Consider the following 24260-nt stretch of genomic DNA (forward strand, 5'->3'; position numbering starts at 1 on the left):
TTTGTGCTCGAAACATAGTTACGCTCGGTCTGTCATTATCTTTATCATGCTTCTTCCTTCTTTTTTAGTGATTCTATTGCTTTTTGTAATAATATAGCCCTCAATCATGGCTCCAGAGAAGATCAAGAGCGATATCAGCAGTATACCTGTAGTGAAAAGGCAGCGGCCAACAATTGAATTGAAAAAGGAAATTCTTTCCAAGTTTGCTTTCTTTAATGTTTTTATGTTTATTTAACTCTTTATATACTGTATTATATCAGTTCTCATTAAAAAGCCATACCTATATAACCTGTAACACTTATATATTAGCGAGTCAGCAGAGGCTGGGGACCAATTATTTCAATTTCCTTTACTTCTTATGGGGAAAATTATTTCGGATAGTGAACATTTCGGATTGGAACCAGCTTTCCAGAACAGATTGTGTTCACTAACCCAGGTTCCACCGTAGTCTGTTTCTATCTAGACAGTGGCTGGATAGAAACAGACTACGGTGGGACAATGGGATGTTCTGGGATTCTCATTTTTCTGAGTACATTCCACAGCTTTACATGATCAACATAATCAAAGGCTTTTCTATAATGCTGATTTCTTGTTGGCATGCTTAGGCTTTTTCAATTACCCAACATGCATGAGCAATAATGCCTTGTATTTCTTGGCTTTTTTAAAAGCCATTTTTTTAACATCTAACACCTTTTCCTCCCTCCCATCTAGGACTCTAATCTGTGTCGAATGATCCTAAGCGTTATTTTATTACATGGTGAAATTAAGGATATTGTATGATAGTTTGCACATTAAAGTCTTCAGGAGCTTTTTGATATTGGAATGTAGACTGACCTCTTCCAATTGGCTGGTCATCATGTTGTTCTCCAGATTTGCTGGCAAAATTTGATTGCAGCCTTGACATTCAGTTTTCTTTCTTCTTTTCTTCATTTTTTCCCCAGTCCTTGATTCACATTTATCTTTTATGACTTCTTTAAGTTAATTCCCTAATTCCTCTGGTTCTCTGTTAGCAAGGTTCAGTGATGCCTGATGGTCTCATTGGCTGAAGGTTGTACAGCAGAAATTAATTGGCTTTCTTCTTCTTTAGTGTAACTTGGATCTTGAACATGTGCAGTTTGTGATCTGTTCCATAGTCAGCCACCGAATGTATCTTCAAAGCTATAATTTAGTTCTTCCATCTCTTTCTAGCAATAATGTAATCAATTTGATTTCTGTATACTCCATCCGATGATGTGTACAGAAGTATCATTTGATTGTTTGAAGAGAGTATCAAGTATGAAGAAATGGATAAGAATGGTTGGAATGGATAAGTCCTGCTCCATTACAATTCCCCAAGCCATACAACCAGAGGTGGCAGGAGGCAGGACGGTGTGGAACACAGTTCCACCGATGGAAATGAAGCTGTGTGCTCAGCTCCAGCTGACCATCCTCCCCTCCCCATCTCCTCCTCCTCCTTGGAAAGTGGCAGACAGACCAGCACCGGCAGGAGTTGCAGGGGAGCCATTTCCTTCCCCGTCTTTTCTCAATAGCTGATCATCACCCATTCTCCTAGCTACCCAGCCTTAGGCAGGGGGCGACCCAGGAAGGAGAGCGCAGAAAGCAAATTGTCACCCCAGAGAGCGACACTGATGAGGTTCTAAGTCGAGGACTTAACAGTTCACTTGAACGATGATGATCTTTCCAGCCACTCCCACCTGTTCACATGGCTGGCAAGCCACTCCTACCCTGTCACATGACCATCAAGCCACACCCACAAAATAAGCCACACCCACAGTGTGGCAGTAAAAACTTTGGCTGCCCATTACTGCATACAACCCAACTATATTTCCCTCTTTCAGGTTCCTAACTGCGACATTCCTGTCTCCAATCATAAGCAGCACATTGTGTTTGCATGTTGTGTAGATTTTAAGTTGAATTAGATCATAGAAATCATCAACCCTCTCTTTTTTTGGACCGATGGTTGGAATATAAATTTGAATGAAAACATGAGAGTGAGCAGCATGCAACAGTGATTTAAAAAAGAATTTAGATCCATGCTCCTCCTGGCTGGGGGATTTATGATTGGCTTCTACAGCTGGTAAATTCTTTTTTTCAATGAGGGGGCTATTTCTTTAAAGAGGCCTCGGTTTGCTCCCTCCTTAAGAAACTATCATTAGATCCTACTATATTGGACACTTTTTATCCAATTTATAATATCTCTTTTCTGAAGAAGGTGATTAAGAAGGTGGTTGAATTGCAGTTTCAGAGGAGGACGGCAATTATCTGATTCTCTTTTGGGTGGGATTCAAATCTTGATATGGGCTTGAAATTGCATTGGTCATGTTTTTAGATAATTTCTGGCAAGAACGGGGTGGTATATCCAGCCTTGCCCTACTTGACCTTTCTGCAGCTTTTGATACCATCAACCATGCTATTCTTCTGAACTGGCTGATAGGATTGGCTGATAGGATTGAGGTGCTCATCCCACCTCCTTTCTCTAAGGTCAATTCCAGATAGTGGTGACTGGGAAGGAAAGATCCCACATCCGGCCCCTTTTATAAGATTCAGTACTCTCTCCATTCCTATTCAAAATCTATATGGATGTAATCATCTCATGCCTTGGGGCAGGGGTGAAATTCAGCGGGTTCTGACAATTTCCGGAGAACTGGTAGTGGAAATTTCAAGTAGTTCGGAAAAGTGGGAATTTTGAGTAGTTAAAGAAGCAGCAAATACCACCTCTGGTTGGCCCCAGAGTGGGGTGGGAATGGAGATTTTGCAATATCCTTCCCCCTGGAGTGGGGAGTGAATGGGGATTTTGCAGTATCCTTCCCCTGGAGTGGGGTGGGAATGTAGATTTTGCAATAATCTTCCCGTGCCATGTCCACCAAGCCACACCACATCATGCTCACCAAGCTATGGTCACAGAACTAATATGGAAAATTTTTGAATTTCACCCCTGCTTTGGGATAAGGTATCATTATGCCAGTGATATCCAATAATACTACTCTTCTCCTTACAATTTAAAACATGTTATGGATGTCTTATCCTGAAATCTGGAAATTATGAGGATCTGAATGGGCTTCAGTTGAAACCTGAGAAGACTGAGAGGCTTTGTGTTTTGGCATATTCCAGTTCTTGGACTATGCTACCTTTAGTGCTGGATGGGGTTCTACAGCCCGAGACAGTCCTGGTCCTTAATCTGGAGGTTCTCCTGGACACAAATTCATAGAGTTAGGAGGACTTTTGCAAAGCTTTGTATTGTGCACCAGTCACAATAATATACAAGGGTCGCCCAGAAAGCAATGCACCACATTTTTTTCTTCAACAATTATTTATTGAACACAATGAAACTTACAAACAAGAAAGAATGATGTTTCTTCTACACTCCCTATTTTTCCACATAATCTCCATCCCGTTCTATGGCCTCCCTCCAGTGAGACACAACTCCTTGTTCTGGTCACAAAGCTATTTCTGCACTGTGCACTGCCTTCTAATGACCTCTCCCTCTGTGCCCAGCAACTAACCGTACTTCGGTCGACTGCAGATTTTCCATAAACTGTACACAAACATTTGTGAATGTTTTCAACAGTTTCTTTCTCCGCAGTGAGAAATTCAATGATGCCACGCTGCTTGTAATGTACGTCACTTACAGACGCCATTTAGAAACACTGCTGCAGCTACGCTATCTGTTTGAAGAAATGCAAAATTTTCACACACACTCCTGACAATTCAAATAATGTATATCTAAAGTTTTGCATTTGTATCATTACTATAGGCTGAGAAAAAAAATGTGATGCATTACTTTCTGGGCAACCCTCATATCTGAATAAAAATACCATCACATCTTAATAAAGTAACTGATGTTTATGGACATATTTCAAACACTTGTCAATGTATCCCAACACAACATACCTTACAATAAGCTTTAGAATATTAACTTAAAACAGGGGTCAGCTTCTGTTCAGATTAACTTGCTGAATATGGTCATTCTTTATGTGTTATGAAAGTCCAAAGTGTTGAAAGCAGCTTTCCAGAAAAAAAAAATGTTTTCTGAAAATACATGTTTGGAACCTATTTTGAAACTTTTGCTGATAACTTCCAAATGTTATACATGCACAACTAGATTCAGATGAGAGTGCTAGCAACTGCTTTTTGTTGGGACTGTTCCAGTTGATTTATTGTCTGGCTGAATTCTTCAGTGTAGCCTCAAAAGACAAGCAATTCCCTGAACTCTGATTGTGTGGTTTGCGGTAATTCACAAAAGTTTACTTCTGCAAAACTTGTTAAGATTTCCATTTCCAAACCTGTGTGGAAAACAAATATAATAGTCTTAGCTTTTCCAAACCAGCAGTGTTCTTCCTAAATTAGGTACTCATTCCTGTTTTCACAATGTTATGAGTTTCCATGAGCTATCCGCACATGTTCACTGAAAAAATGTGGGCAAAGGTATTAAAATAACCCTGACCTTTATGGAACACATACAGTAATGTAATTGAAGGGATTTTGTGTGTGTGTTTGTGTGTGTGTCCATGCATGCATGTGTGTGCATGTGTTTCTAGCTATCTCATTTGCTTTTACATTTTTATATAATCTGCATCATATTCTCCATAGGGAACAAAACCATATCAGACTGCCAGCTTCCAAAATGATATAATCAAGTAAAGGTTTCCTTCAATGGAAGATCAATATAGAACAAAATAATTAACAAACTGTTTAAAAGTAAAAGAGGAGGAACAGATATAAAACACAAAACGAAGGAATGGTGTACATAAGCGCACTAGAGTGCCTTCCGTCCCCTGTCCTATAGTCTCTTCTATATTTCGTATTTCTTCTCTACTATATCCTCTATAACCTTCCTTGTGCATTATTGTGTATTGGACAAAATAAATAAATAAATAAATAAATAAATAAAATAAATATTAGTGACTATTATTACCAGGGCTTACCTGTCTCTAGAACTCAACTCACAAACAGAATATTATTTATATAAAATTAAGAGACATACTAGAGGTAAAATTGTAAGATAGAAGCTGGTCAAAATAAAATAATGATCTCTCTCTCTCTCTCTCTCTCTCTCTCTCTCTCTCTCTCTCTCTCTATCACCAGACAAGTGCCACCGTACAGTGAAAAATGAGCAAAACCAACATTTCTAGATGTACTATATATTCTGAATGAAACATAAAACAAAATTTTGTATTTTTTTGTTTTTGAAACTCTGGATTTTAGTGAACAGCATCTCACTATGTGTGTTTGATGGATTTTTCCACTTTTTCTACTTTTTCTTTTCTTTTTTAATGTATTTAATGTATTAAGTTCGTGTATTTTTAACTGATTAATATAATTTTAAATAAAATTATTGGGGAAAATATAGTTTTACCTCGCCTTTATGTGCTTTCATCACTTAACACCCCCCTCAAATATTAAATATGAATTCATTGTTAACCATGAACTCCACCATTTGTTTAAATTGTTTGTTTAATGAAGTTATTGTATCTTCCACTAAGAACTCAGTTCAAAATATGGGTTTTGAATCAAGTATAGAATCATCTGTTACCTTGCCCAAAGAAAATGTGTGCCTTTTTCTTGCACATTCCTCTGAAAATTTCACCTGAATACTATACTGAAATACAGTGATCCCTTGATTTTCGCGATCTCGTACCTCGCGAAACGCTATATCGCGATTTTTCCACCCGATGACGTCACTCTCTTCCTTCCTTTCTCATCTTTCTTTCTCTCTCTCTTTCTCTATCTTGCTTCTTCCTCTCTCACACTCTCTTCCTCCCTCTCTCATCTCTTTCTTTCCTTCTCTCTCTTTCTCTATCTCTCCCCCTCTTGCTGGCGGGTGGCGGGCGGGCGGGTGGGCGGGCGCATCAGCGAGGAGCCGGGGTTTCCCCTTTGCGTGGGTGGCGGGGAAACCCCGATCTTCGTCTGCTCGCTGCTGCTGCAGGCAGGCAGGTGGTGGACAAGCGGCGGGCGGACAAACGAGGCGGCGGCGGACAAGCGGCGGGCGGACAAGCAGCGGGCAGGCAAGCGGCGGACAAGCAGTGGGCGCACAAGTGGCGGGCAGGCAAGCGGCGGACAAGCGGCGGGCGGACAAGCGGCGGGCAGGCGGGCAGGCAGGCGGCGGACAAGCGGCAGGCGGACAAGCGGCGGGCGGACAAGCGGCGGGCGGACAAGCGGCGGGCGGACAAGCGGCGGGCGGACAAGCGGTGGGCGGACAAGTGGCGGGCGCGGCAGCAGCGAGAAGCCGAAGATCGGGGTTTCCCCTTTGCGTGGGCGACGGGGAAACCCGGCTCTTCGGCTCTTCGCTGCTGCGGCGCTGCCGAGCAGATCAGCTGCTGGGCGGCGGAAGGAACCTTCCCTGGGTCTTCCCAGGTGCGGAAATAAAAACACCATCTGCGCATGCGCGGCCATGGAAAAAAGGGTGTGCATGCGCAGATGGTGTTTTTACTTCCGCACCACTATATTGCGAAAAATCGAGTATCGCGAGGGGTCTTGGAACGTAACCCTCGCGATACTCGAGGGATCACTGTATCTCAACAGTGATTTCAATAGTTTTCTGGCTTTTACAAACCTTGATCTCTGCATCTAGTTCAGAGGTGGGTTCCTCCTGGTTTGGACTGATTTGCCTGAACTGGTAGTGACCCTCTAGTGACATCACAATGACATCACAGAAGCATTTCAGTCAGTGCCCATCCACGGGTGCCATCTTTTTTTTTTTTAAAAAAAAATCAATTTGTTTTGAATTTTTTACAATTTTTTTCTGAGCATATGCAGAAGACAAGTTTCTGGCACTGTGCCTGCAATCACTATCTTGTTTTCGGCTTTAATATTTTTAAATATTATTTAAATTTTTCGGCATATACAAACTTATATACCACTTCACAGTGCTTTCCAGGCCTCTCTAAGCAGTTTACAGAGTCAGCATATCTCCCCCAACAATCTGGGTCCTCATTTTACCCACCTTGGAAGGATGGAAGCCTGAGTCAAACTTGAGCTGGTGGTGAGATTTGAACTGCTGAACTACAGCTAGCAGTCAGCAGAAGCAGCTTGAAGTACTGCACTCTAACCACTGCGCCACCAAGGCAAAGCGTGTGTGCACCAATGCACCCACACAGCACAGGAGGAAGCAAACCAGCAGCGAGATAAGTTAGAACCCACCCCAATCCAGTTATATATTGTAAAGTATATGTCAGTAGTTCTCACGCAACAACTAATTGCTAGACAGCTCTAATTGTAAAGACTGCAAAAACCATGACTCACTCATAAGGTCAAGAGCCTATTGTTCAAGTTATGCTGTCAAGATTGAGGATATTCAGCAATTTGCTAATTGTATTATAAATTTGAGATTCATCCAAACACTGAACTTTCACACTGTCAATGTACTGTAACTTTCCCATTCAATTTCCAATAGCACTTGCACACAATGTTTCACAAAGGAATTCAGCATTTTCCATCTTTTAGCTGAGAATACAACAAAAGGAGGACAAATGTGAAAAAGCCTGCTGCTTTCTTGCAAAACAAGCTGATGCTGTTTTGTAAGGTTTAACTGTGTTTGAGTTGTTTAAGAGTTGTTAAAGAGGGATGGTTTGCATCCATCATACAGAGGTACCCAGGTGCTCAGTGAGGAGTTCAGAACTTTTTTGGACAGGCATTTAAACTAGGCAAAGGGGACAGAGATGTAACTGATGTGGATGATTTCTGTCCCCGACCAATGAGGATAAATCAGTTTCTGGAAGCTTATGAAAAGGGAGCTGCAAATAAAATAGATGTAGTTGTTGATGATAAGGGGCAAACTAATAATGAAAATAATGTTCTTCGGGTAATGTGCATGAATGCTTGAAGCTTGAGCAACAAGCTCTGTGAGTTAATGGCCATAATATCTGTTGGGCTCTCTGATAGAAGCCTCCCGAAAATTCAAGGATATAAATTTCAGACACACACACGTTTGAAAATTTAAAACAATGTTCTTTATCACAAAAGTCAAAATAAATTAAGCACTCCTTTTGTATTGCAAAGAGCACTCTTCCCAAAACAACCAGGTAGTCTGTACAATTTCACTTAAGCAGTCATTAGGTACTTAGCCCGCAGCTGGGGAGAAACTTCACACCCCTTCTTCCAACGAAGGGAGACACACACACATACTGCTCTGCTTTGGTTTCAAAGGCGTGAAAAAGCAACAAAGTCCAGCACACAAGATTCCTGATGAAACTGCAACAGATATTCTTCCACAATGGCCAAACCCACATACTGCTATTTATAGCAGCAGCCCTAATTACTGGAACCCCACCCAAACACAGGTGGCCTCCCTCATTTCCTGTAATATGTTCTTACTTGGTCTCTTCTACGCATAATTCTGCGCTTGCGTGGATCCAAAATTTCATAATCTGAAGCTATAGAAGATAAGGAAGATTGACTGCCTTGGCTGTGTGCCAAGCCCTCCTCTGCCGAGTCACTCCCACCTTCTTCTTCATCCAAGGAAACTAAACTCTGATCTGATTCTGTCGGCAATAACACAGGCCTGTGACATGTTGAATTTTCCCCTGCATCCACCTCCCCATTCCCTGGGGCAGGAGCCGGGCCAGAGCCAACCACAACAATATCTAGAGATAATTTGGATCTGGTTGCCATAACTTTAGACATGGTTTAAGGATTCTAATGAATGGGAAATATCCATACCAGGATATACACTGTATAGGAAGGATAGAATAGAGAGAAGGGGAGGTGGAGTAGCCATTTATGTTAAGGAAAGTCTAAAAACAACACTAATTCAAAATACATGTAAAGATCTGGAGACTCTCTGGATTTGCATGCAAAATAAAGAAGGTTCTGTCATTAGAATTGGGGTGATCTATAGGCCTCCAGGGCAATCTGAGGAATATGACAACAAGATGGTGGATGAAATTACCCAAATGGCAGTAAAGGGAGATATTGTGGTTATGGGTGATTTCAACATGCCTGATGTTGACTGGAATATCCCCAGTGCCCTTACATGCAAAAGTAAGAATATAGTAGAGGCCTTTACAGGAACAGCTCTGGCACAGCTGGTTAAGACACCAACTAGTGGGGAGAATATTCTAGATTTAGTTTTTACGAATGGGAATTGGGTTTCAGAGGTTAGGGTGGGAGAAAATTTAGGTTGCAGTGACCATCTATGTTTGTGGTTTGATGTAAAAACTGATTGTGAGCAATCCTATACTGTAACCAAAATATTGGATTTCAGAAAAACAAATTTTAATGCAATGGAATATTTAAATAATGAATTAAAGGGGAGAGATAAAATGGCAGGAGCGAGCACCCAGTGGACTGTATTAAAAAAGGCTATCTTAAAAGCCACTGGACTGTAAGTAAGGCAAATAACTAAAGGTAAAAGGAAGAAGAAACTGCTATGCTTTAGCAATGATGTAAGGGCTATGGTCAATGAAAAAAAGGCTGCCTATAGGAGTTATAAAGAGTCTGGAAGTATAGCTGATAGAGAGGTGTATAAAATGAGACAGAAGGAGGTGAAACAGATAATATATGCTGCGAAAGCCTCAAAAGAGGAAGAAATTGCCAAATCTGTAAAGAAGGGGGATAAAACCTTCTTCAGATATATTAGTGATAAGAAGAAGAAAAACTGTAGCATCACGAAGCTTAGTACCGGGAATAATACATGCATTGATGGGAATAAGGAGATCGCTGACCATTTCAATAGCTACTTCTGTTCAGTTTTCTCCAAAGACACCTTACAATATAATACTATAGATGGATATAGCATTGCTTCCAGCTGTATGGATTCAGCTCCAGTGATCTTAGAAGCCTATGTCTTAGAAAAACTTGAACGATTAAAGATAAATAAGGCAGCCGTACTTAACAACTACCGGCCAGTCTCCAACCTTCCCTTTATGGGGAAGGTTGTCGAGAAGGTGGTGGCACTCCAGCTCCAGCGATCCTTGGAAGAAGCCGATTATCTAGGCCCCCAGCAGTCGGGTTTCAGGCCCGGTTACAGCATGGAAACTGCTTTGGTCGCATTGATGGATGATCTCTGGCGGGCCCGGGATAGGGGTTTATCCTCTGTCCTGGTGCTTCTTGACCTCTCAGCGGCTTTCGATACCATCGACCATGGTATCCTTCTGCACCGGCTGGAGGGGTTGGGGGTGGGAGGCACTGTTCTTCAGTGGTTCTCCTCCTACCTCTCCGGTCGGTCGCAGTCTGTGTTAGTGGGGGGTCAGAGGTCGACTCCGAGGTCTCTCCCTTGTGGGGTGCCTGAGGGGTCGGTCCTCTCCCCCCTACTATTTAATATCTACATGAAACCACTGGGTGAGATCATCCAAGGGCACGGGGTGAGGTATCATCAGTACGCTGATGATACCCAGCTTTACATCTCCACCCCATGTCCAGTCAATGAAGCGGTGGAAGTGATGTGCCGGTGTCTGGAGGCTGTTGGGGCCTGGATGGGTGTCAACAGACTCAAACTCAACCCGGATAAGACGGAGTGGCTGTGGGTTTTGCCTCCCAAGGACAATTCCATCTGTCCTTCCATTACCCTGGGGGGGGAATTATTGACCCCCTCGGAGAGGGTCCGCAACTTGGGCGTCCTCCTCGATCCACAGCTCACATTTGAGAACCATCTTTCAGCTGTGGCGAGGGGGGCGTTTGCCCAGGTCCGCCTGGTGCACCAGTTGCGGCCCTATCTGGACCGGGACTCACTGCTCACAGTCACTCATGCCCTCATCACCTCGAGGTTCGACTACTGTAATGCTCTCTACATGGGGCTACCTTTGAAAAGTGTTCGGAAACTTCAGATCGTGCAGAATGCAGCTGCGAGAGCAGTCATGGGCCTACCTAGGTATGCCCATGTTTCACCAACACTCCGCAGTCTGCATTGGTTGCCGATCAACTTCCGGTCACAATTCAAAGTGTTGGTTATGACCTTTAAAGCCCTCCATGGCACTGGACCAGAATATCTCCGAGACCGCCTTCTGCCGCACGAATCCCAGCGACCAATTAGGTTCCACAGAGTGGGCCTTCTCCGGGTCCCGTCAACTAAACAATGTCAGTTGGCGGGCCCCAGGGGAAGAGCCTTTTCTGTGGCGGCCACGGCCCTCTGGAACCAACTCCCCCCGGAGATTAGAACTGCCCCTACTCTCCTTGCCTTTCGTAAGCTCCTTAAGACCCACCTGTGTCGTCAGGCATGGGGGAACTGAGGCATCTCCCCTGGGCGTACAATTTATGAATGGTATGTTTGTATGTATGTGTGTTAGAAAATGGGGTTTTTAAAATGTTTTTTAGTAGGAATTTAGATTTGTCGCAAACTGTCTTTTTCACTTGTTGTGAGCCACCCCGAGTCTGCGGAGAGGGGCGGCATACAAATCTAAATAAATAAATAAATAAATAAATAGATGGCATCCATCCCAGAGTTCTTAAAGAACTCAGATTTGTCATTATTACCCCCCTGACTGATTTGTTTAACCAATCCCTGTTAATAGGAGATGTTCCTGAGGATTGGAGAATGGCCAGTGTTGTACCTATCCACAAGAAGGGCAGTAGAGAAGAAGCTGGTAACTACAGGCCAGTTAGCTTGACATCAGTTATAGTTAAAATGATGGAGACTCTACTCAAAAAGAGGATAAATCAGCACCTAAAAAACAATAACTTATTGGACCCAAATCAGCATGGCTTTACTGAAGGCAGATCATGTCAGACTAATCTCATTGATTTCTTTGACTATGTCACAAAAGTGTTGGATGAAGGTGGTGCAGTGGATATTGCCTATCTGGACTTCAGCAAAGCCTTTGATACGGTTCCACATAAAGAGCTGATAGATAAATTAGTGAAGATTGGACTTAATCCCTGGATAGTTCATTGGATTTGCACCTGGCTGAAGCATAGACATCAGAGAGTTATTGTTAATGGCGAGTATTCTGAGCAGAGACAGGTTACAAGCGGTGTGACACAAGGTTCTGTTCTGGATCCTATTATTTTTAATATGTTTGTGAGTGACATAGGGGAAGGTTTGGTAGGGAAGGTTTGCCTATTTGCCGATGACTCTAAAGTGTGCAATAGGGTTGATATTCCTGGAGGGGTAATATGGTAAATGATTTAGCTTTACTAGATAAATGGTCAAAGCAATGGAAACTGCAGTTTAATGTTTCCAAATGTAAAATAATGCACTTGGGGAAAAGGAATCCTCAATCTGAGTATTGTATTGGCAGTTCTGTGTTAGCAAAAACTTCAGAAGAGAAGGATTTAGGGGTAGTGAGCAGTGTGGTCGGGCAGTAGGAAAAGCAAGTAGGATGCTTGTGATCCCGCTATACAGAGCGCTGGTGAGACCAAATTTGGAATACTGTGTTCAGTTCTGGAGACCTCACTTACAAAAAGATATTGACAAAATTGAACGGGTCCAAAGACTGACTACAAGAATGGTGGAAGGTCTTAAGCATAAAACGTATCAGGAAAGACTTAATGAACTCAATCTGTATAGTCTGGAGTCCAGAAGAAAAAGGTGGGAAGATGATTGAAACATTTAAATATGTCAAAGGGTTAAATAAGGTTCAGGAGGGAAGTGTTCTTAATAGGAAAGTGAACACAAGAAAAAGGGGACACAATCTGAAGTTAGTTGGGGGAAAGATCAAAAGCAACATGAGAAAATATTATTTTACTGAAAGAGTAGTAGATCCTTGGAACAAACTTCCAGCAGACATGGTTGGTAAATCCACAGTAACTGAATTTAAACATGCCTGGAATAAACATATATCCATCCTAAGATAAAATACAGGAAATAGTATAAGGGCAGACTAGATGGATCATGAGGTCTTTTTCTGCCGTCAGACTTCTATGTTTCTATGTTTCTATTTCGTAAAACCATGATGATATCCACCACACAGTCAGTAGTTTTAATCATTACTAGACAACCTGTGATCAATATTTGGGTCATATTTCCTTACAGAGGGACTGAATGATCACAGATGGGCAAAAAAGCAGTGGGAATGGGAGCTATTTCTGACTTTTTATCAGTTTCCCATTGGCTTTCCTTATGGGACTCTGGCAGGTAGCATTGGAAGTGACAATCATGTGACTGCAGCAGATTGCAGAAGTGTGGTAGGTCTGAAGTCACCACAACTTTGCCATATTTCAATGGCACAAGAGGAATAGATCCTGGATTTTGGAAGCATTCCTTAAGTTGGCCCATTTAGGAGGTGTTGATTCAAAATCATTGCCCCATGATGGTTAGAAATACCGTAGACACACAGATAGGCAAGATTTAGTTGTATATACTGTAGATATCTACAAGTCTCTCTTGCACAACAGCAGGCTTTCTTTTTATACAGAACCATTGTCACATTTTTGACTGTTAGAGTTAATTAACGACAAATTCCAATCTTCACATTTTTCAAGATGAAACTTTCAATCCAGCTCCACTAGAATCTTTCACATTTATATACAGCTAGTCCTTGACTTACAACAGTTCATTTAATGTCTGTCCAATGTTACAATGACAGTGTAAAAAGTGACTTATGACCTTTTTTCACAGTTACCATCTTGGTAGTATCTCTATGAGCATGAGATCAAAGTTCAGATGCTTAGCAACTGATTCATACTTATGACCATTGCTTATCCCAAGATGATATGATCATGTTTTGGACAAGCGAAGTTAGTGACAAAGCCAGATTTCACTTAATAACTGGTTTATCAATTGCAGAGATTCACTTAACAACTGTGGCAAGAAAGGTAATAAAATGGGGCAGTTAACAAATGTTTCACTTATTTATTATTTATTTATTTATTATTTAGATTTGTATGCCGCCCCTCTCCGCAGACTCGACAGACTTAACAACAAAAATTTTGGGCTCAATTGTGGTCATAGGTCAAGGACTACCTGTATTGTACAAAATGCTTTTTCAACCATAGATTCACTGTTTTATATATTGGCTATCCTAATTGATATTTTTTGAACTTAATAAAACACAGTAGACCAACACTAGCAGATGACATGGCTCCCCAAATCAACCCAGACTTTGGAAGATGGAAACTTTGCATCTCATTTGGAAACCAAGGACCCAGAGTATGGAGGAAGGATGGAGAGGCACACACTGCAAGATGCTTGAGGTCCAGTGTAATGTTTCCACAGTCTGTGTTGAGTCCAAGGTCAACGCAGCTGTCTACCGGGAGATTTTGGAGTGCTCCATGCTTTTATCCACATATGAGCTTTATGGGGATGGTGACTTAAATTTTCCAGCGGGACTGGTCACCTGTCCACACTCACCCATTTCCTCCAACGTATGATTGTATGACTGTAACTTGTTGCTTGCATCCTTAAGATTTTTATTAATCATTGCTTATTTGACTCTTATGACTATCATTAAGTGTTGTACCTCATGATTCTTGATAAATGTACCTTTTTCTTTTATGTACACTGAGAGCATATGCGCCAAAGACAAATTCCTTGTGTGTGCAATCACACTTTACCAATAAAGAATTTTATTATATTCCTTGAATGAAAAGGAATAGTACTTATAACTTATTAGAAAATATTACATCAGATATCTTGATGAATACCTGTAAAAAGGAGTGTCCAAGATTGGCAACTTTAAGACTTGTGAACGTCAACTCCTAGAATTTTCCCAGCTGACTCTGAGAGTTGACGTCTGCAAGTCTTAAAGTTGCTAATGTCGGACAACCCCTGCTGTAAAAGAAAATTCCCAATAATTCTTGTGATGTCCAGCAAATGTTTATAGAAAGTTGTAACAGACAGTTTCAACAATTGTAACATTCCTAAGGTCCTTATGCATCAGACATTCCTCCAAAAGAACTGTGGAGGATGAGGAAATAGGGCTAACCACTAAAATGTGTTGTTTTATTTGATGTGAACAAACAAAGTTTTTGAAGGGTTTGGTCAAAACATTTAACAAATACCAACCAGGCCTGGTACTTTTCTCAGAGTTAAGACTGCTGAGGCTTGCTTGAAAGCTTGTACCACTTTCTAAAGAGTACTGCTGTAAAGCTTTTGTAGGAGTCCTGATTGAGGTGGGTGGGAGAAGAGAAACTTATACATCTTCATCACTGACTTGGATGAGGGAGTAGATGGGGAACTCATTAAATTTGCAGATGATTCCAAACTGGCAGGAATAGCCAACTCTCCAGAAGACAGACTCAAGAAGGATCTTGCCAGACTTGAACATTGGGCACTATCAAACAAAATGAAATTCAATAGTGAAAAAAGTAGGGTTCTACATTTAAGCAAGAAAAACAAAATGCACAAGTATAGTACAGTACATGTGGTACATTGCTCAACAGTAGTAACTGTGAGAGGGATCTTGGAGTCTTAGTGGACAACCATTTAAATATGAGCCAGCAGAGTGCAGCAGCTGCCAAAAAAGACAACACAGTTCTTGGTTGCATTAACAGAGAGATTGAATCAAGATCACACAAAGTGTTAATACCACTTTATAATGCATTGGTAAGGCCATACTTGGAATACTGCATTCAGTTGTGGTCACCATGATGCAAAAAAGAATATTGAGACTCTAGAAAAAGTGCAGAGAAGAGCAACAAAAATGATTAGAAGAATGGAGGCTAAAACATGTGAAGAAAGGTTGCAGGAACTGGGTATATCTAATTTAATGGGGAAAAGGACCAGGGGATACATAGTAGTGTTCCAATATCTCAGGGATTGCCACAAAGAAGAGGGAGTGAAACTATTCTCCAAAGCACCCGAGGGTAGAACAAGAAGCAATGGATAGAAACTAAATCAAGGAGATAAGCAAGTTAGAACAAAGGAGAAATTTCCTGGTAGAACAATTAACCAGTGGAACAACTTGCCTCCAGAAGTTGTGAATGCTCCAACACTGGAAGTTTTAAAGAAGATGTTACATAACCATTTGTCTTAAATAGCATAGGGTTTCCTGCTAAGCAGGGAGTTGGATTAGAAGTCTTGTTGCTGCTGCTGCTGCTCTTCTTCTTCTTCTTCTTCTTCTTCTTCTTCTTCTTCTTCTTCTTCTTATTATTATTATTATTATTATTATTATTATTATTATTATTATTATAATATTTTATACCCAGAGTAGTTCTAAAGGCCTAACATTCATCAAACATTTGAAAAACTTCAGATGGAGGGATGCCAGCAGTAAGCCAAAAGTGTTATTCAGATCTGAAAACACAATTAAAATTCTTTGTGGTTTGCAAGGTTGCAAAAAATAAATGAACCACACCAAAGAATTTATTCTTTTACAGTCACATAACGCAGGGAAATTATTTGGTGTTTGTAAGTTGAACAGCTTTTTTCATAACGCCCCTCATCTTTTTTTTTTTTATTAGTTGCATATTTTCATGGATAGCAATTAGTTGATAGCAATTTTTATGGGAAATGTTATGGATTGTACTGGTGTACCACATCCCCACCAATCAGTCTAGTCAGCAAAACCTTCTCAGAACATATGGTCACCAATTGCTCTGCTGTAGCTCAGTGATGTTTACTTAAGAGTAGATTGAGCATCATAACAGCAGAGCTCCAGAATAAATGTTTAAAAAGAAATACTGAAATGGAAGAATTTTTCTCCCCTGCGTTAATCATAAAAATAGAATAAGAGAGAAGCAGAAATTGGTCAACTCACTGCGGTCAACTCGTGATGAGTCAATTCAACAAATACAAACCTTAGATAATAATAAATAAATAAATAATAAATCACTCCAAAAATGCAAGAATTACAGCAATTTCAACGAAAATGTAGTCACCGATAATAAAAGCAACTGAATGAAAAGATTAATGCAGTGTTGAATTGTCCCATGTCAGGTCATCCTATGTCTAGCTGTCCCACAGTGTGTTAGCCATGGTGAGTTGTCCTAGACCCACAGAAATGTACATTTGGATCTTTTGAATAATTAGAAAGACGTGACAATGTCTGACAATGATGTTTAATGAGAATAGTGATGCTTGCTGTTGTATAACTCTAAATAAAATTGGGTTGCTGAAATAGACGTAAACCTGGGGAAAACCAGAGATGGGCTGAGATACAATGATTGTGAAATAATTGATGATCCTGAAAGCATAATTAATTAAAAGATTGATATGGTAACTCATCTTGTAAAACACAACTCTGGGCAGCTCGTAGTGATAATAAAAAGCAATAGCAAGAAAAACAAAATCAGGTGCCTGATTCTCCTTAGTTAATCAATTCGTACAAATTTTAGGCTCCACCTTCATCCTGCCCTAGTACCCATTTGGTTTTGATCATAGGTTTAGAAGCTTTCTGATTATTTACTTGAAAAGGAAGTTTCTCACACCATAGTTTTGCATTCCTTCTCTTTGGGAAGATTCTCAATATGTGTTAAGTCCTCTCAAGATTCTAGTAGGTCCTGTTAGTTCTGGCCCTTGAGGAGAAACTGCTCTTTATAGAAGAGTAACACATAATGGATCTGATAGATTCCGAAAGCAACTTGACAAACACAGCCAAAGGAAAAACTGTTAATACTCACTAAATAAATTTCTAAACTTTTGATCATTATTATGATCATTTTTGATTATTTATAATCACTTTTACTTATTTTTTGACTGTTCCTAATCCCAAATTACGCATAATATATTTCGAAGCATTGGCTCTGTTTTGGAATAGAGGCAGTCCTCAATTTAGGATCACAATGGGACCCGAGCTTCCATCACTGTGAGCAATGTGTTTGTTAAGAGAGCTGTGCAACAAATCCTTGTGCTCATTAAGAGAATCCAGCTTTCCCCATGAAAAGGTCCCAAATAGGGATCATGAGAGCCGATGACATTGCAACGATTGTAGTTTATTAAGCAACTGAATTTTGAACCTGTGACTATGAGGACACTGAGCAGTCATAACTATAAGGACTTGTCATAAGAAATGCATACATAGTATTGAAACATCTTAATCAGTTTTAAAAGATTGAATAATAAATGTACAATGTTCTCCCGGCCAACGACTACTTCAGCTTCAACCACAGCAACACACGAGCACACAACAGATTCAAACTTAATGTAAACTGCTCCAAACTTGATTGCAGGAAATAAGACTTCTGTAACTGAGTAGTTGATACATGGAACTCACTACCTGGCTCTGTAGTATCTTCTCCTAACCCCCAAAACTTTTCCCTTAGACTATCCACTATTGACCTCTCCCAATTCCTAAGAGGCCAGTAAGGAGCGTGCATAAGTGCACCAGTGTGCCTTCCATCCTCTGTCCTTATTCTTCCTTCATTTTTACTTGCTGCATGTATATGAATATTATTACTTCTAATGCTTTTTTGTTCAAGTTTTAGACTTTACTTGTATTGTGTATTTAAATATATATATTGACAAACCAAACAAAAGTAAATAAATAAATAAATAAATGTATCTATGGTGGCTGCATATTTATTTTACAGTACAAGCTTCATTTGCTCACTTCCATAGTGGGTAGTCTTCTGTAAGGAAATGGGCTTAAGGAAGAGATATGGTGGTAACCTGTTCTGTCTGGGCCCAGCAATGGTCAGAAACCACACATGCTGGTCAAAAGCTGATCATAGGCAAAATCTATTGGTAAAACAAATCACTGGTTAATTTCTAAGGAATTCCAGGCTGGCCGCTTTCTCTCTAATAAGCTGGAGATAAGAACTCCCAGGCTGCGAGCCAGAAGGCTATAAATCTTAGTCCATGAAGTATTTCTGGCAGCTTGGATAACTCATGGTTTCAATAAAAGTCTGCAAAGCATAACACACAAAGGAAGGGAAAGGATTGGAACTCAGAAAGTCCTCTCAGCTTAGATTCTCCAGTATCCATGATGAGGAATAATGTCTGCCACACCCCCTTTCCCTTAGAAAGTCCCTTATATGCTGGCAAGGTGTGGCCAAGTGTCCCATAGATCTATTAACGCCAAGAACCTATTCTTCTCAGATATTCCTGTCTGGACCACATTCTCTTGCATCTAACAGGGGGTCCTCCTTCTCTAATTCCCCATAATCCTCTAATTCACCAAGTCCCATATCTGGGGGTGCTATAGTCTCTGGTGGTTCCTCAATCTCTAATTCCCCTTCACACTTGTTCTCTGACTCAGGTGGCAAGAACACTGGCCTGTGATGCCAGTACATATCCATCTCCTAGTTCTCAAAATCCATGACCAGCTGAGCTGGATATGGACCACTCACAACAACAACCATTCTTGATTTCCTTACATCCCACCCCCCAAATGGAACAGCTCTTTCTGAGAATGATTACATTGTCCCAATCTGATTCTTTTACTTGTTCTCTCCCTACCTGCACCCATCTATCTCTGGAGTATAGTAAATTCTAGATGAGTGAAAAATATGGGAAACTGTGCTCTTCACTTTGGTACTTTTCTAAGAATGTTGTAAAATTAGGTCTTATTTGAGTTACTTGTCAAAACAATGTTCCTGTGGTAAGGCATTCTATCCCTTACGAATGAGATTATCCAGCTTGTTACTTTAAACATTCCCCTCAAAGAAAATCACACCGATTTTTTGAGAAAACAAAGGTAAGCAGAAAAATTATCATAGATCTACATCTAACTGTCACAGAGAGTGGTTTCTTCTGAAAGAACAGCTTCTCAGATTCTCCAAATCTTTTGCATCTTGATGTCTACTAGTCAGTTTTGAAAGATCCTCCCTTCATTCCTGGATGGAAAAAGACAGGCATGGATATCCAATGCTGACATTTTGGCAACAGGGACGGAGAAAGTTGTTTCAGGGTCAAGCAAAGATGACAGCTCAAGCTAGGTCTGCAGATGCCAAAAAGTTAATAGTCTGTGTAATGCTACCTTCTTTAAATTCCTGGGATTACTGTGGTTTCAAATATTTTTAGTATTCTTATTTTCATTGATTAAAGAGGCTGTCAGTAAAATGCTGTGCTAGTGCATATCTTCAGCAAAATGACACTTGGTTGTGGCAAAACACCATAATTGGGGCGTATGGAATCTGCCTCTTTGCTTTGTAATGGTTGGTGTGGATGATATTTGTGTTGTAGCTCAAGTTTTAATACTAAGGACAGGGAGAGAGAAGATAAAATATATTTTCAACTCTCATCTTCTCCAAAGCAGACGGTAAAATACTGTAGTTGATTTCTGCCTTATGAAGAATGTTAAGCAATATAAAAATAATCAACTACATGGGTCTTGAAATTACAGTCATGCCTGAGGCGTAAGAATTAGCATTCTAAAACTGTACTGCAGGAAATAGCTGGGTTCTGTCTTACTCAGGTAAAATGTATTTGGCTAATTTGTGAGCCCAGCCAATGTGATGAGTTGATGTCAAAGCGTATTGCACAAACCAGGATTATTATATTAATTTCTGAACATGATTGAACTTTACAAAACCAAGTTGTGTGAATATAGCTGGTTATTTTACTGTTTAGAATCCTTTTGCATTTGGGAATGAAACTGAGAGTGATCTTTGCGTCTTTATGACACCATAGGTTCTAGAAGGGGAATCCATTAACTTTCAGCTCATCTCCTGCTCCAGAAGAAATATTCTAGAATTAGTTTTTCAATAGGTTTCAGTAGGAAGGATAGTTTCCCATTAGCCAGAGTTTGGTGTTATCTACATTCCAGGTCCTCCTCTTAGCAATTCTTCAAAGTAGTCCAGAAAAGAAGCACAAAATAGTTGAGATAAGATTTTTTTTTTAATTGTAAGGTTATATTAACAGAATCTTGCCAGACTAAAGGTATTTCTCCCCTCCTTTCATTTTACTCTCTGTAAATCAGGGAAGGCTCCCTTTTGCAATGTTCCCCATGCTATCCCTACTTCTATGGGTTGAGCTGTCTTTTACACAATAGTTATCCATTCTCCATCTGTTCTTCCTGTTTCCCAAGGTCATTCCCACATACGTTTATGGCCATTTTGCTTAAAGTGGTGCTTTGAGATCTTGCTTAGTTCCTTAGCCTCCAACCTTCATAAATCATTTGTTTTCTCCACTAGGGGGTGGGGGATGAAATTAGAAATCAGGAGACTAGCCACAGTGTCAATTTTCCTACTGTGCTATTGTTCAGTCAGATAGTCTTTGTCTTCCCTCTTTCCTTCATCTGCTAAAAATTTTGGGATCAACCCTGAAGACACATGCGCAGTGGTATAGAAGCAAGCGAGGTAAGACGGGTAGTAGATATGTTAGCATACATCAACCAAAGGCTTGGAGGAAATGACCACATTTGAGTTTATTTCTATTTTCTTTTTCCTGGTATGTGAGGCAAAATTTATCTTCCATGTCCCATTTCTGTCTTATGAAAACAAACACAAATCCTTAGTTACTTAAAAAAAACACATTTCTTTGACATTTTCCCAAAGGAGAGAAATGAATCTTATTCTCCAATGATTCCATTCCTTAGGTACAGGAGAAAGAGAGGTAAATGAAGAAGCAAGTAAGCATTGTACGAAGAGATTTTTCTTCCAAGTCAGAGCAAGTCTTTAGTCATCCCATTTCTTAAAGGCAGTCTTGTCCAGGACTCCGATCTGCCTGAGGTGAGGTGAATCTTGCATTTGGACCTGGAAACCTCATCTGCCTGGTTTTGCAAAAATATCCCCTTTAATATAAATACTAATATTTCTCAATCATTCAGGCCGGGATCATCCGTGTGTGGATTTTATTGAAACATAGTGCTCTTGTGTAATCCAAGCTTTATTATTATTATTTTATATGGACCAGCATGTGAGTTGGATATAAGAAACCCTGATTCTTTTTTTCTTTTTGAAAAATATATTTATTAATTATTTACATTTAAAACAACAAAAAGAAAATGGAGATACACACAGAAAAAAGTAAAAAGATATACAAATATATACAAACAAAGAACATAATGTAATAAAGCATACTGCTTTATGCTATAAGTTACATTGGTATCAGAACTTCTAACAATTAACATAAATGTCAGCTGTTCTGCTGGATCTTATTATTTACAGCCTATCCATTTCATTTTCTGATTTATTATGAACTAAGCTTTTAAAATTACTTTGTTTCTGTCTCTTTATGTTTCTTTCCCTGGGTTATATTTTACTGTGAATTAATGGTTCAGTAGAGATCAATGATTACATTTAGCAACTGTTTATCTATTTATATAAGCCATGATTAAAAGGATTTATAGGATTATGCTTTACTTTTCCTCCCATTTTCTTTTTCTTGTATGCAATATTTTTGTGTATGAAATATTAAAGTTTCAAATAATTTTTTTTGTTTAACTAGTCATATCACCTGTCCCAAGTACTATAGAATTCTGTATTGTCTCTATTCTGAAGCTCCTGTGTTAATTTGCTCATCTCTGCTACCTTGTGTATTTTAATTATCAGGTTTATTGTCTAAGGGGGGGTTAGAAGAAACTCTGATTCTTGACAGCAGCATACAACAAAGAAATAGGAGGCTGAGAAATAAGGAGTAGTTGGCTAAATGTTGACATTTTTATTTAGAGCAAGGAGCTCAAGGGAACTGGGAAAGGAGAAAGGAGGTTAAAGGGAGCAGGAGAACATCAGTAGAATTTGAGATCTACCAGGGCATCAATTCACAAGATGTATTTAAACTGGACATAATGGAGAGGCAAGCTGGTAGAAGAATACAGTGGCTACTAGGCTAGTCATTGATGTTAGGAACAACGGAATTAGGATACTTCCAGAAGTAGACAATTCTTTTCTTTGAGAGAACAGATGCCATAAAGCCTTGGTCATAGCCTCAAAAGTATGTGTGTGGTTTCCAGCAGTTTCTATGATAAAGTGAAGTGTTTAGACTAAACTGTGCTACATAAATTGCTTTTTGGGTATTTATGACATTGATTTGGCCCATGATAATATGAAGCCCATTCCTTCTAACGGAACCTTCCAAAGAATCCTTACATATATTTTTTTACTTTGTTCAAGCTAAAATCCACAGATTTGCCATCTACCTTGATCCTTCCAGGAAAAATTAAATCTATACTTCAATTCAAGCAGTGTTTGCCTTCCTTTATTGAGCTTGTGCTCTTACTGATAAACAAAATATTTTTTAAAAGAGTCAAAAGACGGTTGGATTCTGAATATTATGTAGAAAGAGGAAAAATGCCACAATATTTACTCACTTATTTTTATATACTGCTGCATTCCAGTGTGATTCCTGTTGGAATTACATTAAAACAATCAAAGTGACAAAAACTTTTTAGAGAAATAAAAATAAAATACATTAAAAGTGTTTCCCATCTATCTTGACATTTCCCTCTCCTATAATATTTCATATTAGAGGGATGTTGTAATTTGAGGAGTTGCAGAATCACTAAAATGTCACAAGACATGTGTCTACTCTAATTCAAGTCCTATGCTATTTGTAGTCCAGAGTCATTTTTAATGATTAGGAACCCATTTTTAAACATGTGATATATATCTCAATGAGTAAGTGTGATAAGTACTACAGACGTAGAAGTGGTATTGTTGTAAGTTACACCAGAAGGATATATTGTAAAGAGAAAATTGAACTCTGAAATGGTATATTGATGGCTGGATTTTATATAAAATGAAAATTATTTCTCACTTACTGTAAGTTGTGGACATTTTGCTTCCAAGAAATTGGAATCTGGAAGTCCAGAACAAAACTCTGAAATTTTATATTTTATTTCTGTCTAACTGCTAAAAATAATTTGACTGATCTATCCTATAACATTATAGCCAAGTATCAACTCTTGTCTAAATTATTTAAATGTTTTATTGTTGTTACGTATTTTGATATTATATAATATGTCATTTCAGAATCAATATTTCCTTTACAAAGGTTTTTCCCCTTATTTAACTCTATGGAATACTTGGGCCAACATTATACATAAACCAGATCCATTTGTGTAGTCTATTTAATATGTATTAATTTTACAACACAGTATCACACGGTAGTATAAATGCTCATCTCATTTATACAACAAGCAACATGTTGACACACAACAGAAAATAATTTGGGGCATGCCATGCTGATTATCTAATCTCAAACAGTCTACATTAGATGAAATTGTTATTAACTTAATCTCAGTGTAAAATCAATCTCAGTTGAGCTCTGATCAGAGAAGAAAAGCTGCCTTTTTCTATTGTGTTATTCCAATTGTTACTCTAGAGCTTATTAATTTTAGGGCCTTCATACTCCAGGGGTCAGGCTTGTAGCAAATTTAAACTCACACTGGATGATATAACAATGCTGAGCAAATGATCCTGGAGGCAAGCCATTTGATCTGTAGTCTTTGGCTGCTGTTTGCTTCATTTTAATCTGGAACTGTTTAAGAGAAACTGGAAAGCTGAATAACCATCTGATGGATTTCCGGTAGATTCTCAATAGTTTTTACTTAAACATATGTCTTCCA

Source organism: Erythrolamprus reginae, chromosome 1, assembly GCF_031021105.1.
Source record: "Erythrolamprus reginae isolate rEryReg1 chromosome 1, rEryReg1.hap1, whole genome shotgun sequence".
NCBI lineage: Eukaryota > Metazoa > Chordata > Lepidosauria > Squamata > Dipsadidae > Erythrolamprus > Erythrolamprus reginae.